Genomic DNA, 18,240 nt, shown 5'->3' with positions numbered 1-18,240 from the left:
ATAAGGTGGACTGAAAAAGTTCCCAATGTGCTTCAGTGTCAAAGTTTCATTTTCCATCCAGTATCTCCAAAATCTCTCAGTCTTAGCAGTTTTTCTATCTGGCTCATTCGACATTACACAAGTAATGTTGGACAGAAAAAGCAATAATGTCATAACTTTTACATAACACAACATTTAATGTACCCTGTTAACCAAAAACTATTATCACATGTTGCAGAGCTTACAGCAGCCTTGTGCAAACTCTCCCTGATGCAGCTCTTATTTTCACTATGGCTCTGTTGCACATCACACCATGATACTGGTCAAACAAAACCCTACTGCAAGTAAGTTGTACATTGTTGAAATATAAAAACTCCCCCTGCATACCCCCAGTCTTGCATAACATGTAGTAATATTTCATTTTCTCCATGAACATGCTGATGATTGTGAGGATTCAGAGCAAAAAGTTTGCGTGGGTCAGTCTCATTGCTGCCTGCCAAATGAGTGTGCATTCTTGGCATGGGGTTGTCGTGTCTGTTGAGGGCATTTAACTGTGCCGCTCCGCCCCTCGTCAACTCGGTGACTAGTATAAGCCCCAGTAATGAGGTCAAACTAGCAGCGGACCCTGGCAGCTCCAGATACACTAACAAGCCCTCTTTTATCCCATTGTTCTTTATATCTGCGGACAGACCGGACCTTGTAACCTAGTTTGTTTCTGCAGGGCTGATATTTCAGATCTCTCTGTGCCATTAATTGCATTTTGCATTATCGGTATCGATTGTGAGCAGCATCGTCTTTTGTTTCTGTTGATGAGAAAGAGGCTGTGCATGCCAGCGAGTGCTCATAATGGCCATATGAGAGAAACAAAAAAAAAACTCCTTTATCACCCACACTCCTAATGATGGACTCCATCAGCCTCAGAGCAGGAAATGACCTGCGAGGAAAACTCGCCTGCTGAAAATTGCAGACTTGTCAACAATGCACCATTTAAGCGCGAGAGAATCCTCAACCACTGTAATCTATATCTTGTGTTTTAATTACAGTGGATGCCCAAGATAGCTAAATGAGATGTTATTCAAGGCAAATACGGTCCTCTAATGGGTATAATTTTAGACGTCAGAAAAGCTCTGATTGTACAGCACATTGCCTGGGTCTGAACTTTGTCCTCCTCGCTGTGGTGAAGGCCAGCTGAGGTGTTTTATGTTTTAGACGAAGGAGAAAGCTCCTTTTTCAGAGTTGAGTTTCCCACAGCAGTCATACACCATTCTCTCACCGGGGCCTCGTACACCCCCGAGAGACGCTGTTGGATGTGAGCAGTGTCGTGTGACCTTGAACAAACACACTCAGCCAGGTGAACTTTGCCTCACTTTGATTCATGCCATGAAAATGAGATCTGTAAAGTGAGACAGTTTAATGTGTTTTAAACCATAAAACATGTGCTGAAGGTGAGCTGAGTCAAAACGGACCACCTTGCTCGTTAAAAAGGCGCCCTACTGTACGTGTAGAAATGAAAGCTGTCATTTTTCATGACAAAAAAAAAAAAAATCTTACTTAGCTCTAGTGCCATACAGATAGTAGTTTAAAAGTTTCAAAAAGTCTGACAGTGTTGAAAGACACACCCAGAAGTAAAAGTAAAAATACCATCCATTTTCAACCGCTTATCCAGAGCCGGGTCGCGGGGGCAGCAGGCCGAGCAAAGCATTCCAGATGCCCCTCTCCCCAGCAACGCTTTCCAGCTCCTCCTGGGGGACCCCAAGGCGTTCCCAGGCCAGACAAGACATGCAATTCCTGTAGTGTGTTCTGGCTCTGCCCTGGGGCCTCCTACCAGTGAGCCATGCCCTGGAGGATCCTGATCAGATTCCTGAACCACCTCAACTGACCAGACCGATGTCATTGTTGCACGCACGCGTTCCTCTGAGCGCCTGTTTTTTAGGGTGCGACTGCTGCACCCTGAGATAAACCGAATTCAACTTTTGGAACGCAGCATGTACCGCATGTCATGTGATGAGGAACAACCAATCACACCCCGCAGATATCGTTTCATTCATCTGTAAATATCAGTCTGTGATAAATATGATGGAGAAGTTTAGTGCAGGGAGATCTAGAACTTTACATCTGTCCCACGGACAATATTTTGGGCCTAATGCACACTTAGAGATCAGCTCTACACTCAGGATTTCTGGTAAGTAGGCTATGAAATGGTGCTAGTTATGGTCCCTTAGAAACCTCTGACACCACAAATCACTGCCCAAGCGCTGGATTTCGACGAGTTTGTAGTGAGGCCGACCTCAAACTGTACATTTCCTGTGAAAACAGATTTTGAAAACAGGCAATGCATGTAACAAGGTGAAGTTGACATGAGGTCCCAGAACCTCAGCAACCAACACACCCAGGGTACCTTTCACTTCACATCTCAACGTAGAAAGTCCATGAGCAAACGTCGATATGTGACGAGGTTGGAGTGAGAATGTGTTGGTTACTTTTTTGAGCTATAGAGCCATGCTACCTGTTTCCCATGTTTTTCGTCTTTATCCTGAGCTCAGCACAGACATGAGATTGTTCTTGGTCTTCTCCTTGAACACACACACACACACACACTAAGAAAGCAAATCTATCTGTAAATGAGTATCTGGCACTGAGATGCTTTGAATGGCCGTATCCACGCTGTAATGTTCACTGGAGGTGAAAGGCACCAGAAGGGCCAGTGGTATAATAGTGTGTGTGTGTATGTCTGTGTGTGTGGGGGATGACCTATTCCAGGATGGATGTGATCCTGGCTGGAACAATTTAATTCCAGACTGACACCATAAATTTCCTCCACATATTAAATCCCTGCTAATTACAAGTGCATGCTTTCAGTGGCCTCTGGAAACTGCTCCGGCTGAAGGATACAACCATAAAAAAGTTCAAGTTCACTTTGTTATTCGGGTCCAAAGGTGGGATTATTTGACTTGTTTCCATTGTAAATCAGCGTTTTCTTTTGAGTCATGTGACACTGCACAATAAAACTGTATGGAAAGGCAATTTATATCACGGTATTTGCCAGTACTTTGCTTTAATGTGGATGTTGATGGGACATTTGGTATAAGTATGTTTTTAGATGTGGAAATATAGTGTACATGTTTATTTTGAGCCATCATTGTGTTACATTTAGATTCTCTTCTCATGTTATGGTTTCAGAAATACCACAATTTTCACAATAATGTCATAAACACACCATGTGACCTCACCACGTGACATGGTTTTATTAGACAGTCGTCTTGTAGTGGAAGTAGAAATGAAAAACAGGTGCAAAACATTGTGTGCCGTTGAATTAAGGAAACTGTATGTCTTTTTTTCTCGACTGTTTTTATAAGATTACCCAGACCTGTGATGAGGCCAACCAATGAGACATTCCCATCTGCAGCTGATTACTGAGAAATAACAACAAATTATATGAGACGGTTTGGATGTGGGCCAGTGCGAATGACATAACGCGCAGTAATTCTCAATAAGGTCATGGTTCATGGATAATCATAGACTTAAACCCGCTCGTACCTTTCAACAGTTAATACATTTTAAAAACTATTGTATTAGGCATATTCACAAATCAAGTAGGGTGGATTAAAATTATATACTTTGGCTTTAGCCAGAGTTACAGGAAGACGTGGGCTGCTTTTAGTCATTTGGAGACTAATGTAATGCAGCTGGATACACTTTCAGTCTGATCTAATACAAATGGCTGTATGGCATTAATTAACTGTGCCATTTCTGCATCATACTCAACCTTTTCAGCCTCCGTGACCCCACAGGCACGCCATGAAGTATCAGTATCTGTCCAACCACGCCTCTCATTCCTCTCCTGCAAAAGCAAAGTCACATGGAAGAATTAACAATATTTGGGAAAGCATGTGCCTCTGCGGCTCAAAGGAGGAATAATGACAAACATAAATAATGCAACAGCTCAGCAGGCTGTGCAGATTAGAGGGAGAACAGAACACAATCTGCTGGTTGCTTACAAGTCAGACTGGTGTTGATGGAAGGCTTTGCACGCAAGAGAGAGACGACAAGAGAGAACATGAAAGAATGGAGGGATAACAAGATGAGGACAGGAAAAGAGGGGAGGAAACACGAGTGAGAGATGGCTGTCTGAGCTGATGATCAAAACACTGTTTGCATGTGTGTTTATTGTTGTTTCTATGATTGTGAGGACCAAACCTGAGCTCACACAAGTCAGCCAGAGTGAGGCCTTTTCTCTTCTCTGACTTGTTCTAGGGTTAAAGTAAAGTTTGGGCGTGAACAGGAGTGGTGATGGTTAAGCTTACAGTGTGAGGGATAGTAATGCTACCCTGTGAGCAGGTGTGTATTAGACTGAGTTGCCTTTTTTTTTTGTAATTCAGTCTGACATCCCTACATTCGTCTTGGCCGCCTTCTGTTAGGGTTGGGCTTTTATTTTGCTCCAACCAAATCAGCAGAGAGTGACATATCCCTCCCTCTAATGACAATTTCAATCGTTATGATGCTAGCATGCTAATAGCACTTATCTTAAGGAATGCTTCAGGTCTTTTTAGTGGGGTTGTATGAGGTACTAATTCATAGTCAATGTCAGTTACGTACAGCAGATGTTGGTCGACATGTCCCCAGTTTAGAGAAGCAGACAGGAGCAGAGTCCTGCACGGGTCCATTTTGGAAAATCCACAGCCGCCCATACCCATAAAGCTCAGTGCCAGCCCCGACCTGTTACCTATCATGTTAAAGGGGGCTTTCACACCTGCCCTGTTTGGTTCGACTCAGTTTAACTCAAGTTCATTTGCCCCCTCAGTGCGGTTCGTTTGGGCAGGTGTGAACACAGCAATCACACTCAGGTGTGCACCAAAACAACCGGACCGAGACCTTCTTGAAGAGGTGGTCTCAGTCTGGTTCCAAAGGAACTCTGGTGCGGTTGGTTTGTGGTGAGAAGGTGTTCCGACCTGGATGTGAAGCAACTGCAGTCACATGACACATTGTTTGGGTTAAACATGAGCATGTTACAGTCCTGGAGGATTATTAATGTGCACCTCCTCCTGTACTGCCTTAATATGCACATTCAGCACATCCAATGCATCAAAACATTGTTTTCTAGTTGGAGCCGCGCCTCGTTTTCAAACTGTATGCTTTGACTAAAATGAACAATGACAGCAATATAGTCCACGATGAGCAGCGCTAAAATCAACCTGCGTAGTTGTCCCTCCATTGTGACATTAGAAAGTGTCACATTTATCTTGCAAGTGTACTCTTCTTCAACGTTTGCTTTACTTCCTGGATTTTTCCCACATGGAAATTCTGACCAATCAAGAGCAGCTTTCTCACACAAGGCATTTGATCTGGTCCGCTTGTAAATGCTGCCGTGAGAACACGAACCAACTCTAGGCAATTATACAACTTTGGAACAAAATTAGTCCCTGATTCGGACCAAAGTAAGACAACTCTAGGTCTGAAAGCCTAGAAAAAAGCTGCACTTACCCACACCCATTAGTATAAAGTCCCACGACCCAACCTGCATCTGTGAATAAACACACACAATCTACAGTCACTCACGTTACGTTGGGTTCTCCGTTCTTGAATCAAAAATTCAGCAGAGGACACCTCCCTTTCATTGGCTACGCTTGATGCCGGGATGGCGAAAACATTCCACACAGTCACTTCCAGGTTAGGAAACATTTTAGCATGCTCCTTCTACCAACATAAAAACTCAAGAGGATAATCCTTGGGTGTCTTGTACTTGATATAGGCTGTCACCTCATCCTCAGGCTGCAAAGTTTCATGGCTAGAGTCCTCCACGTCTGGGACAAATGTGCCGACGGGGTCAAAGGTTTGACTTGTGTCATTGACTTTTAAAACTCAGGTACCCGCAGGTACCTGACCCAGTGCAGGACTCTGGGCAGGAGAACCGCTACCTAAGCTAAACAGAGCCCTGCTGTTGACGGGGGCAGCAGCCAAATGTATTTTAGCCTCCTTAAAATGGTCAACATGTAGCAGAAAACTGGAGATGTGGACAGCAATTTAGACGTCTTCTCAGTTTCCCAGTGTCTGGATCTGTTTTGTGCGGGTGTTTGTGTCTCAGCTGGTCTGTTTGTGTGAGCTTGTTTATGTCTCGTCCGCCTGCATGTGTGTGTGTATGACCATGTGTGTTTGTCAAATAGACAGCGGTCCACACAAATCCAACCGCTCTGGCTCCACAGCTGCTTTGTCACTGTCAGATCTTGTCAGCAACGCTACGGCGACTCGGCCTGTCTGGTCGCTGGCTTTCTGTCTGTTGGGATGCCAGATCCAGGGTGGTCCGTACCACCGCACTCATCCCACCCTGTCTGCCGTTGTTGTCAGGGGGATTATGCAGATTTAGGAGCACTACCTCACTCCTTCTCTCCTCCTCCTCTATCCATCCATCCATCTTCTAATCAGTCTCCTCTCCTCACCCCTCTCTGTTGCCACTCAAGCCAGTCGACGAAATGCCCTTTCCATTCATGTCTGAGCAGCTGGCTCTTCAGGAGGAGATAAAGTTTTCTCTCTGCATGTGATAAATGTCAAACATACTGTATGCATGAGATGCCGACACGTGGAAACAGTCCAGGCTGTAATTTAAGAATAATGAGCCAAGATGTTGTCATACATTTGTAGAAAAGGTTTCACAGACTTGTAGTGCCCTCTAACTGCTGCCACTGCTTTACACCTAATTTAAAGGTTCGGTGTGTACGATTTAGAGGGAAGGAACTGGCAGAAATTGAATATAATATTATTATTATGTTTTTTCTTTGGTATATAATCAACTGATAATGGGAATGTTTTTGTTACCTCAGTATGAGCCATTTATATCCACATAGGTAGCGACTCCTCATCTACAGAGATCGCCATGTTGCATCGCCAAGTTTCTACAGTGGCAGAGAACAGACCAAACACTGGATCTCAATACTGCCTTTCACATTTTCACTTTGGCCACCATAGCTAGCAGCCCCTGTCTCCAACATGCAAAACGGCATTGGGAAACACTGATTTGTAACGTGAAACTGTTTTATTCAGTGTTTTTATTGGTTTAAATCACTTGGTGTCTATGTTTTGAAGAATTTGAGATCTCTGCAGATAATTTGGCTTTTGGTAAAAACCTCCTTAACATCCAGGGCCGGTTGCACAGGGCACACTAAGATTTAAGTCCAAGTTAAGGTTTCTTTGAAAGAAAATCAGTTACACAAAACATCCTTCCTTAAAATGTTTACTTAAGGATTTAAGTTAGTCTCCTTATCTTGGTGTTACACTTAAAGCCAAGCTCAGACCAAAGATTGGCAACGAGACAAAACTATTTTAAAATGTTGCAGAGAAAAGTTGCAGCAGTGTGAACTGGCCGTCTGAGCTCGACTCAGGCTGGCTGATGGTGTCACCTGCAACTCTGCTGGTCTAATCACTGCCGGCTGGTTTTAGAACGTAAGGCTGGTCACCTGTTTTAACAGCCAACTGGCTTGTAGTGAAGTCCGCTGGTCAAGTCAAAATGACCACAGACGGTGCGTTTGCTTGCGGCTGTGTCCGTCCTCATGATGTGTGCTCTGCTAACTTATATTTTTGTGACGTATTTATTATGAATACAGTCCATCTGATGCTCATTTTGTTTGTTTTTTGCCATTTCATCACTACAAATGCAGCTGTAGCCTGCAAATCAGAGCAGAAGATTTGCTGCACAAAGAACATGTGAACATGCAGGTTTTTAGAACGCTGCAGAATGGCGCATTGCAAGTATTTGTTAAATCATTGGACAAAAACATAAAGTACCTCCGGCTCCATCTTGACCGCAACATGACTGAGTTTATGGAGATAAATGAGAAAAATAAGGGATCCCAAGAAGAGTCTTTTGTGAGAACCTGATGGACACACTTAATGACAAGCAACTGGTTTTGCGCTTTAAATTTGACCAGAACTCAATTCATGATTATAACCATCTGGAGTTGGGTCACTCAACAATGATTGCTCTTTTCAGTCAGTTATTGGTGGGTTTTTTTTAATCATGTAAGCCTTAAGTGTCCTTAAGAAGTAAACTTAAGGTGCTTTGTGCAACTGGCCACTGGGTCAGAAAGGGGACCACTCATCCACAGGTGCTAGGCTAATGGCCTGTCTGCGACCTGCCAAACAGCTTCGGGGAAACACTGATTTGTAACGTAGAACTGTTTCATTCAGTGTTTTTATCGGTTTAAACCACCTGATCCATTTGTTTTGGAGAGGAGGAGATGTCTGTGGATAATTCTGCTCACAGTAAAAATCTCCTGAACAATGAATGCTGAAGTAATTTTAATCTAGAGAACTTTCAGATGGTTGCAATCTGCAAATCTCACCACTAGATGTCACTAAATCCCCCACACTGCTCTTTTAACCCTTAGATGCATAAGTGGGTCAAAAATGACCCGGTGAGGTTGTTTTCTTGCAATATCGATATAATGAAAAGTTGTCATCATTTCATATTCCAGCTATTCCTCAAAAAACAAGTTATTGATATCATGCCATTTAAATTTTTAACTTACTTTTTATACATTTTAAGAAATTTAAGTTTTTGTATTACTACCCCAAGCTTCCATAAGTGGGTCAAAAATGACCCGCATTCATTTCCTATGGAATTTCATGGGAACCTTTGATTCTTATCAGCTGTGACTGTCAGGAACATATATTTTGTGGACCACACAAACTATACCATAAGTGTCACCCCTTAAGAAGATTGTTTTACACAGCAAGATCTGATACATCTAAGTATTATCTTCATTTTCATCATCATGACTACTGTGTGAAAGAGTAATGTTATGTCTTATCATGTATCAAGAAATTAACACTAGCTAGCTAACTAAGCTAACTAACATTACTGTATGTAATGTGTGTGTGTGTGTGTGTGTGTGAATTATGACTATTATGTGAAAGAGTATGTGTTTCTTATCATCTATCATCAAATTTGCCTATTTTATACTTTGCGAAACTAGCTAGCTAACTAAGCTAGCTAACAGTACTGTATGTACTCTGTGTGTGTGTGTGTCATCCATGACCATATTGTGAAAGAGTATCTGTTTCTTATCATCTATCATCAAATTTGCCTATTTTATAGTTTGCGAAACAAGTTAGCTCACCAAGCTGGCTAAGTCACAACTGCATATAGTGAGGAGACAAGAAGGCAAGAAAAGAGAGAGGAACTGTCTGGACAGTTACACACACGCATATATTCTCTCTTTCTCTCTCTCTTCCTCTCTCTCCCTCCCTCACACACATACACATACACACACAAACACACACACACACACACACACACACACACACACACACACACACACAGATTTGTGAATCACACCCCACAATTTTCAAAATGTTTTAAAAATGTTCATAATGTTGAAAAAGTGAAAAATAAAAATATTTCAAACATGAAATTATTCTTGTGTGGACCACAACATCATACAAAATATAATACAACTTATTATTCCCAACCAAAATGACAAAAGTGACATAAAAACACATTGATTCTAACACGAGTCATTTTTGACCCACTTATGGAAGAGTGTAGGGTCCAGTCACTTGTGCATCTAAGGGTTAAAGTACATAAATACCAACAAATCACATAACTGTCCTTTTAAATTATGGTTTTGTTGAATTATGCCACAGTGAATGCATACATATAGAGGAAACACATGTTAAATTGTGTATTGTATTCCACTTTAATTGTTTGATTCGTTCGTATTTGGCCAAAAACACAACAATTATTTCAAGTAAGACAAAGATTTGGGGATTTTGGAAACACTACAAACTTGTGGTTTGTCTGTTTTCCTGGCTAAGAAGACACTGGAGGAGGTCACGGCTGTCATGGTAGCTTAATTGTGACTTAGCCATTATTGAGGCCCGACAGGCGACGCTGGAATCTTCTGCCAGCCATTTGAAAGGCTTTTAGATGAAAGTCTACAGCAGGAGAAAACAATGTTCTTTGTATTCTTCATCCTTGGGTTTATATCTGCTCATCTTAATCTAACTGAAGTCCATTAAACAGGATCATAGTGTAGGTTTGTTGAGCATTGGTGCTTCAGCTGTGTGAGTTGTTTCTAGAGCGTAGCAGACAGCAACAGGTCATATGATCAACCTGAGGAGTGCTCAGCCTGTCAGCCCAATTATTGGCCAGTTATGTGGAAATAAATCAAGTCCAACTTTAATTACCCCACAGCCACAACTGGTGGAATCTGCTTGTGGTGTAGCGTGGTCAGTACAGCTCAGTTTCCAATGCATACAGCCCACACAGACACACGATACACACCAACCGTAGCTTACTGTACATGCTGTGTTTGCTGTATGAACAAAACTGTGTTCATTTGAATGGATTCAGTGTCCATGTTGCAGATAGAAGCTCCGAGTGGGCAGTGAGCTGTAGTGTCTCGCAGCGAGCAGTCAACCTAAATAACACTCTGCTGCCAGAGAATCAAGCAGTCGAGCAGCCTGAATGCTGGATGAATCAACACAAAGACATAGAGCTTATATGGAAACACAAAGAGCCCGACATTAGATACATTATTTAAAAAATAAAATCAAACCATACAACCATGAAGTTGTGAGTTACGCTCTGCAAATTATTATAAAATGGTATTTCATCTTGCTACCTTTCACAATAACAACACCTTGGTTGTCACAATACTGGAATGACTAACTTTGATACAATACCTTGAAAAATATCGAATTTAGGGTTACCACTTCCAGTAGTATGGGGAAAAATTAATATCAAGGGCATAAAATTGATTCTTTTTACTAAAAAATATATAACAAGGCTTTCACATGTCAATGACTTTCTGGTTAGTAGCAGAGAAAATCAGAATGACTGTAGGAAATATTAACAATAAGAGAGAGTGAGAAAAAGCCGCTGGTACTGTTGAACCGATACTGCAAATGAGTACTGAAACTGTTTCCGATATTCAGAATCAACCTGTATCGATATTTTTGACAAAACTATTGCACATATTCTTATTTCCACTGGAGCTGCAGCCACTTTGTACATGGACCACTCCGATTCCATGTCCCCAACCTCCCCAAGGAGGTGGGAGTTGAAGACGTTCCCAGTTCACCCTCACTGCACGTTTGGGTTTACCAGGTCTGTCTGGCAGCCTAGAGATAGGGTGAGGAGCTCGGACATCCGGAGGGAGCTCGGAGTAGAGCCACTGCTCCTTTGTGTCGAAAGGGGTCAGTTGGTCAGTTGAGGTGGTTCGGGCATCTGATCAGGATCCTCCTGGGTGCCTCCTGCTGGAGGTGTTTCGGGCACGTCCCACTGGTAGGAGGCCCTGGGTCAGACCCAGAACACACTGGAGGGATTACATATCTCATCTTGGGGTCCCCCAGGAGGAGCTGGAAAGCGTTGCTGGGGAGAGGGACGTCTGCATTGTAGCATTGTCGCCTCACAACAAGACGGTTCCTGGTTAGAACCCAGGGTGGAGTCCTTCTGTGCGGAGTATGCATGTTCTCCCCAGGTCAACAACAGGAAATACTTTTTCCCTAACCTGATATGAAGTGTGTGCTGCACATGTGAGCGTTTTTGATGATCGCCTCCGTCCAGTCCTTTCGTCTAATGACATTTAGCCATAGTTGTCTTCATTTTTTTTTTTGGCAGGCAGTGGCGGCTGGTAGGTGATAGAATTTAAGTTTGAGCCATGACTCCTTCTATTCTGGCTCCCAGTAACACAACAAGACCACATTTTAAGACTCCTATGTAGCCTACAGCCCTGTGGGGGAGAGTTGTGTTTTGCCTCCAGCTAATGAAATGACGTCATTGTGATGTCAGCCCCAACAGGATCTATGCTCTTTGACCGTACAGATAAACTACAGGTTCAGGGATGTTTGCACTGTGCTCCCTTTGGTGTCTGAACATCTAACTCTGTGTTAAGGAATACAGACATCATCTTTATCATCCTGGGTATTATAATAATCCTTAACACTGTGAAATATTGTGTAGCAGCACAGAATGACACTGATGGAAATATATGAAGGAGCTCTTTTTTCGTTTTTCCAAACTCAAGTTCTGGTGTGTTTATGGGAGGGTGTTGCTATAGGATTTGTTCTTGCTTAATAAAAAACGTAGCATACATTAATTTACACAGCTATGATTTATAGTGTTGGGAAACCAGAGTTTTCTTTATGGGAAATGCCTTAAGCTTTGAAATATGCATGCAGTGAACTACAAGTGATGTGTAAAAGTCCAAACCCAACAGAGTAAATTGAGCTTGTCCAGACTTTGCGGATTATGATTTGGAAAAAAAAGTAGCGATCTAGAGTTTTGACAGGACAAACCTGAGTGGTCCGTCTCCCCGAACAGAGTCTGCTGCCACTAAGGTCTTTCCAATTCATCCATAATTCATGGTTGAAGTCTTTGCAGGATGGCTGGAAGGCCTTGTACTGTTTGTGGCCCACTGTTAGCCAAGATGAATAATTAAAGACAGAGGTTTCCTCTCCGTTGCCATACAGTGTGTACTTTGGTAATTTACATAATCAGTCAGGCAGAGATACAAAAGGGAGGGTTCCTATAGCAGCTGGTTATGCAGGACTTGGAAGCTACCATGTATTACTGTTCTCTTGAATGTGGCAGCTGGTGTTGGTACACAGTATGTTATATAAAGTTTCTCAGCCGGCCAGGCATTCATGTTGCTCATCTGGGTGTACTTTCCCTAAGTGAGGTAATGTTTTGCAGTCCGCTCTCCCAAAACTCTTGGAGCAAATAATTTTGCAATGTCATTTCAAGTGGGGTTGTTTTGCAAGCTTTCATTCCAGAAAATCGAAACAACTCTGTCCTTCATTTTCTTCGATTGATCTGTGCCAGATGTTGCCATAGCTTTGCATTTTCTCCTCAGCTCAGTGTATCCAGCAAATGAAAAAAATAAGTCTCATAAGAGCAACAGGCTCTATGTCGCGTTGCTTAGCCATGAGAGAAACCAAACAAAAACAGATTTCTGATTTTTGGCCACGTGCGAGAGAAAGGGTGGATGATGATGTCAGTTATTGGGGTTGGATAGCCTTTTCCCCAAGCCCTTGACCCCTTTTATTGAGATGCTGGAAACATTCTGTCAAATTCCTCGGTGGAAAGACCACAGTGGTTTGACAACAGCTGGATCTTTGTGGTCAGCTGACAAACTGGAGCTGAAATACTGTACAGAGAGACGGATTCTGTAACACACGGAAACAGCTTCAGTAGACAATGGGGTGATCCTGCTACTGGCAGAGAAATATCACCTTTTATTAACAGACACACAGCGTTCCTGCAGTGGCCTCAGCATCAGCGCTCCCCCCAGTGAAAACAGGACTTGCAGCCAGCTGTGTGCTGTCCAGGTGTTTGGCAGTCGGAGTGTATTCTCACCACAAGCTCACTGGTTTTCACTGAATCTCAGCCTCCAAGCAACATGCATGTTTACATCTGGAAACAAATTGCCAGCACTGGCATGGACGGGTGGGTGGAGCCCATGGAAGAGTGTTTCAGGATCATCGCTCTTGAACACAAACCTGTGCAGAATGAAGCTTGATTGCACTCCAAGATGAGAGGTTCCGATAATTTCTACCTCAGTGTTTTCAGCCATTTAATAGTCTCATAAAATGGAATAAGAGGGTGTAATTCTCGCCAGATTACAGTATGGTGATTATTGCTCAGGTTTCAACACGCCAAACAGCCTTTTGATTGTGGAGTCCTTTGCATGCTCAGGTCAGCTGCTCTTGACAGAGGAGCTTGTTAGTGACACTAAACGCCCAGACAGACAACAAATATCTGACCGAGACCTCCTGCCAAATCGACAGCATTTTCCCTGAGCTCTGTCAGACTTTTCAACAAACACTCACCTATCATGATCCCAATCTATCTGCAGACTCTTTCTGACTTTGTAATCCTCCTGTTTTTGGAGTCTTGTCTCATTAATCTGAAAGGTAAGGAGGTTTTGTCCATTTGGAACGGAATAAAATCATTTTTCACTGTAAATATTTGAACAGGTCATGATAGAAAAGTCAATAATAATACAAGGAAAACCATGTCCCCCGACCCTACCTCCAGCCAATGATAATGATTTACCCTGCATTCATGTGGCGTCGGAATAATCAGAAAAGTTTAGAGTTTCTGCCTGGGAAATTTATATGAACGCTTCTTCAAGTTGGAACAACAGTTTGGAAAGAAATTTTGGTTTGCCATTGCAGTTGCCAAGCTGACATCATCTAGCTTTTGAAGAAACAAAGCAGGCCAAAGAAAATGTTCATTTGATGGTAATAAGCTTTTTATTGATTGAGTTTTTTTTTTTTTTTGCTCACATGTAATTTTTAACATCGTCCTGAGACCCTGTGTCCTCACATAAAGACATCACATTTTGGGTTTACTTGAGCTTATACTTCATTCTGCTTAACTTAGACCTGTTGTCCTCGTTCATGGACACTTTTTTTTGTGCCATCTAGTGGTAGTAATAGCATAATACACTCACCCACATACAAACAAGATGGCAGCCATCTCTGCCAAGTCAGTCTCTTAGCCGATCCCCATAGAAAAGTGGACAAGGTCCGAGGCATGATCACATTTTATGTTTGAAACTTGTTTATTTATGATTAATAATGTTTGTAGTTTGATATGGCAACAAATTTGACCAATTGTAGCAACAGTGACAAGCTAAGACGCTGTTGATTAGGAAGTACTCATTCAAAGACATTGGGACTTTCTGTCATCTCATTTGAAGACACTAGGACTTTATTGTCATCTCGTTTGAAGACACTAGGACTTTATTGTCATCTCGTTTGAGGACAGTGGATCAGTATCATTGACTGTGTTTAGTTTTCTATAGCATACTTACTGAGTCCTATTGATCCCAAATAGCTAGGACAAAATAAAAATACATACAGACTGAAAGTTCAGGTCTCAGGAGGATGTGGTAGGTCAGGCGTGAGATGCAATATTGACATGAACACTAGAGGTGCTCGTGCGAAGTAGACCTCTAGAGACCGTGAACGTGAGGTCGAGCCGCACATACCATCTCCGATGCGGTGGAGACGACGCCTTTTCCTCTGCCGAGATCTTAAAAGACATAAAATTATAATCTCCTCTTCTCTAGCTTTTCGCGACCTCTGTGTCTGAGTGCTGTGGTCTGCCCCTAGCGGAGACCACCAGTTGCTATGTTTCCATCCAAAAGTGATTCGAATCGGGGTGTCAGTGACTTAGTGGTGGAGCGGGCACCCCATGTGCAGGGCTGTTGTCGCGGCGGCCCAGGTTCGACTCTGGCCTATGGCCCTTTGTTGCGCGTCTCTCCCCCCTTCATGCTTCGCTGTCCTATCGATTAAAGGCAAAAATGTCCTAAAATATCTTTAAAAAGTGATTCAAATCATTGGGAAATACACATTAAAAGAAATACGAATCCTGTGTGTTTCCATTAAATGTACAGACTTTGGTGAAAACTACGAACTCGCGCAAGTTTTCCGCAGAACTGGAAACAAAACAAGTCTCACATTCTTCTTCTTCTACGCAGGGCCGTAGCCAGGATTTCAGAAATACTGAGGTCATTGGTCCCCTGGTGCACAAAACACCACCCTTAAAATTTGACGAGAAATCAATAAAAAGATCTAAAATGTTTTTAATTTGTTTTATTGTACTGTTTGTAATTTTTATTTCCCGGCATTATGACATGTCTAAATGCTGTTTCAAAACCCTACAAGAATAAAAATTTATTTGTTGGATAAAAAGTTTTAAAATTTAAACAGCTTGATCCCAAAAATACTGAAATCATGTGTGAGTTTGTTTTCTTTAACTCCTTGCAAGCTGCTGAAACCCCCAGTTCACAAAAAAATAAATAAATATAGAGGATTTGACCTCAGTGTCCTCAATGGTAGCTACGACCCTGCTTCTATGTTTTCTGGTGGTTGGCAACCAGCTTGTAAACGCATTACCGCCTTCCCGACCCGGAGTGTGGATATCACCATGGAAAGAGGTGCGCTACGTCAGACTGAATTCGAACATAACTGTTTCCATCACCCGTTTTGCGAATCAACAATTTTTTCGAATCAACCAAAACCCAGCTAAAGCGAGCATATTTTAGTTTGTGTGAATCAGAGGATTTTAATTCGAATTTTGGCGTTTCCATCATAATATTCCAATGCGATACTTCTAGATGCGCATCTAAACAGGCTGATGGAAACATGGCTAGTATCAGGCGTTTTGGCTGCGTCGACGAACAACCATGCTGCAGCAAGTCTACACACAGGCGCAGCACACTATGTACGCGTACATTTGGCCACGCAGCCAGTATACTTGTGCCCTAACTGTAAGTTGCTGTCCACATATAGTAACCTAGAATAGTTTAAAAACAAAACAAAACAAACAAACAAAAAACATTTATAAGCATTAGTCAGGTAACCAATAGTTTTAATAATAACAATAATTTGGCGGCCCCCCTGCAGTTACCCTGAGGACTCCCTAGGGGTCCCGGGAGACCCATGACCTGACCTAGCCTTTATTTTATTTAAAAATGAATATGGCATGCACAGTAAACTCACTTTACAGGAATACAGAAGTGAGAAAACTTGTGATTTAAAACTCGCATGTCCCAGTAAACAAGAAATCTAACAGCAGCGTCACCACCAGCGGCCGATGAAGACTTATGACGTCACGCCGTTCGAGTCCCAGCCCTCTGCCGCAGAGGACCGCACGCGGACAGGACACGCTAAGTTTATTAATGCCCACAAAACTCGGATAAAATAATAAATTAAAGAGTTAGCAGGCAAAAACTACTGTCAGGTGACTGTGTCGTCGAAAGGCCGCTGTCTGTCACAGTTTCCGAGTTTAACCGGAGCATGTCTACAAGAAAGTAACGGTAAACGTTCCAAAATGTAAGCTAGCGGGCTAACGAGCTAACTTTAGCTAGCTTAAGTTTGACTGGTGTTTATCTCAGCAGGTTATGTAACGAGGCGTCTGCAGCAGCTTTGACCTCCATCACGATAAAACACCGGGCCTCTGCATCACTGTCTGGGAGGAAAAAAGGTTCGTTTTCTGTTTATCCAGCCTGTTAGAAAGTTTATATAATCTCTGTTAGCAGTAATTTGGCTCATACCAAAAGATTATCACCCGGCTCATTATCCAAATGTGTCGATTAACAGTTACTGTAGATAGGCAGCAGGCATGGAAACTAAGTACGTTTTCTTATATACTGTATTTATGTACATTTCTGAGGTACTTTACTTTAGTTTTTCCATTTTCTGTTACATTGTATTCCTGCTCCACTAAATCTCAGATGTATATATTGTACTTTTTATTCCACTAACATGACATTTGTTTGACAACTGTAGTTACTAGTTACTTTGCATGTTTAGATTATTAACACAAACTATAACTAAACTAATGAAGTCATGTTATTATAGGTTAAGAGACTCAGCAGTAGGGGTGGGTGATATGGTCCTATATCTCAGGGTATTTTTGTGATAACAATATTCTTGACAATATAACAAAGTAGTAAAAAGCGATATATATTTTATTGTTAATTTAACAAAGCAGTATTGCATCCAAATAAGTGATGCGGCCTAACAGTTTGCCCTCAGATATTCAGAAAAAGATAAACAAAAATCATCTTGCATTTCTTTAGTTAGTGAACAACAACAGTAACTCAGAGTGAGATTCAGATTCTGTTACAATATTAATAGTTCAACAAAATAAAATACCACAAATTACACATTTAAACAGCTCCCAAATACAAAAAATGTTCCCTGGGATCTATATACATGATTATACATATATATTTAAAAGATTTTTTCCCACCTGGACCTTTATGCTCTGCCATTTCTCCTCTAATCATCACACTGTAACCTGTGACAGGCTGTGATACCACAACTATCACACATTCACATATATGGAGCTTTTTGTTGAGCCGCGAGCGTCACAAAAGTTTACATTACCAAAGGTTTATGACAAAATCACTTGATGACACCGACTCCTGTGTGCATACGGTGAGAGAGGAGAGGGAGAGACGCTGTGCTGCTGCCAGAGGAGCCGCTGAATGAGTTCCTTCTGAGCGCTAAGTCACTAAAAGAGTCTGAGAAGTCCGGGGCTGTTCATAAAACATTCAGGACGCCACAGTTTATTCCACACTACTGAAGCTGCTCCTCTTTTTGGAACCATAGTGGAGTCTGTGATAATTTCACTTTCAGCCATGCTTGTAGTGGCAGTGGGTAAGAGTATGACGTCAATGTGACAATAAGGCGAAATATTTCGAGTATCACGATATTAATTTTTGATATCTAGTCTGGTGTTATCGTGAA

Source organism: Epinephelus fuscoguttatus, linkage group LG21 (assembly GCF_011397635.1).
Source record: "Epinephelus fuscoguttatus linkage group LG21, E.fuscoguttatus.final_Chr_v1".
In the NCBI taxonomy this organism is placed as follows: domain Eukaryota; kingdom Metazoa; phylum Chordata; class Actinopteri; order Perciformes; family Serranidae; genus Epinephelus; species Epinephelus fuscoguttatus.
Note: the sequence above shows the minus strand (reverse complement) of the source record.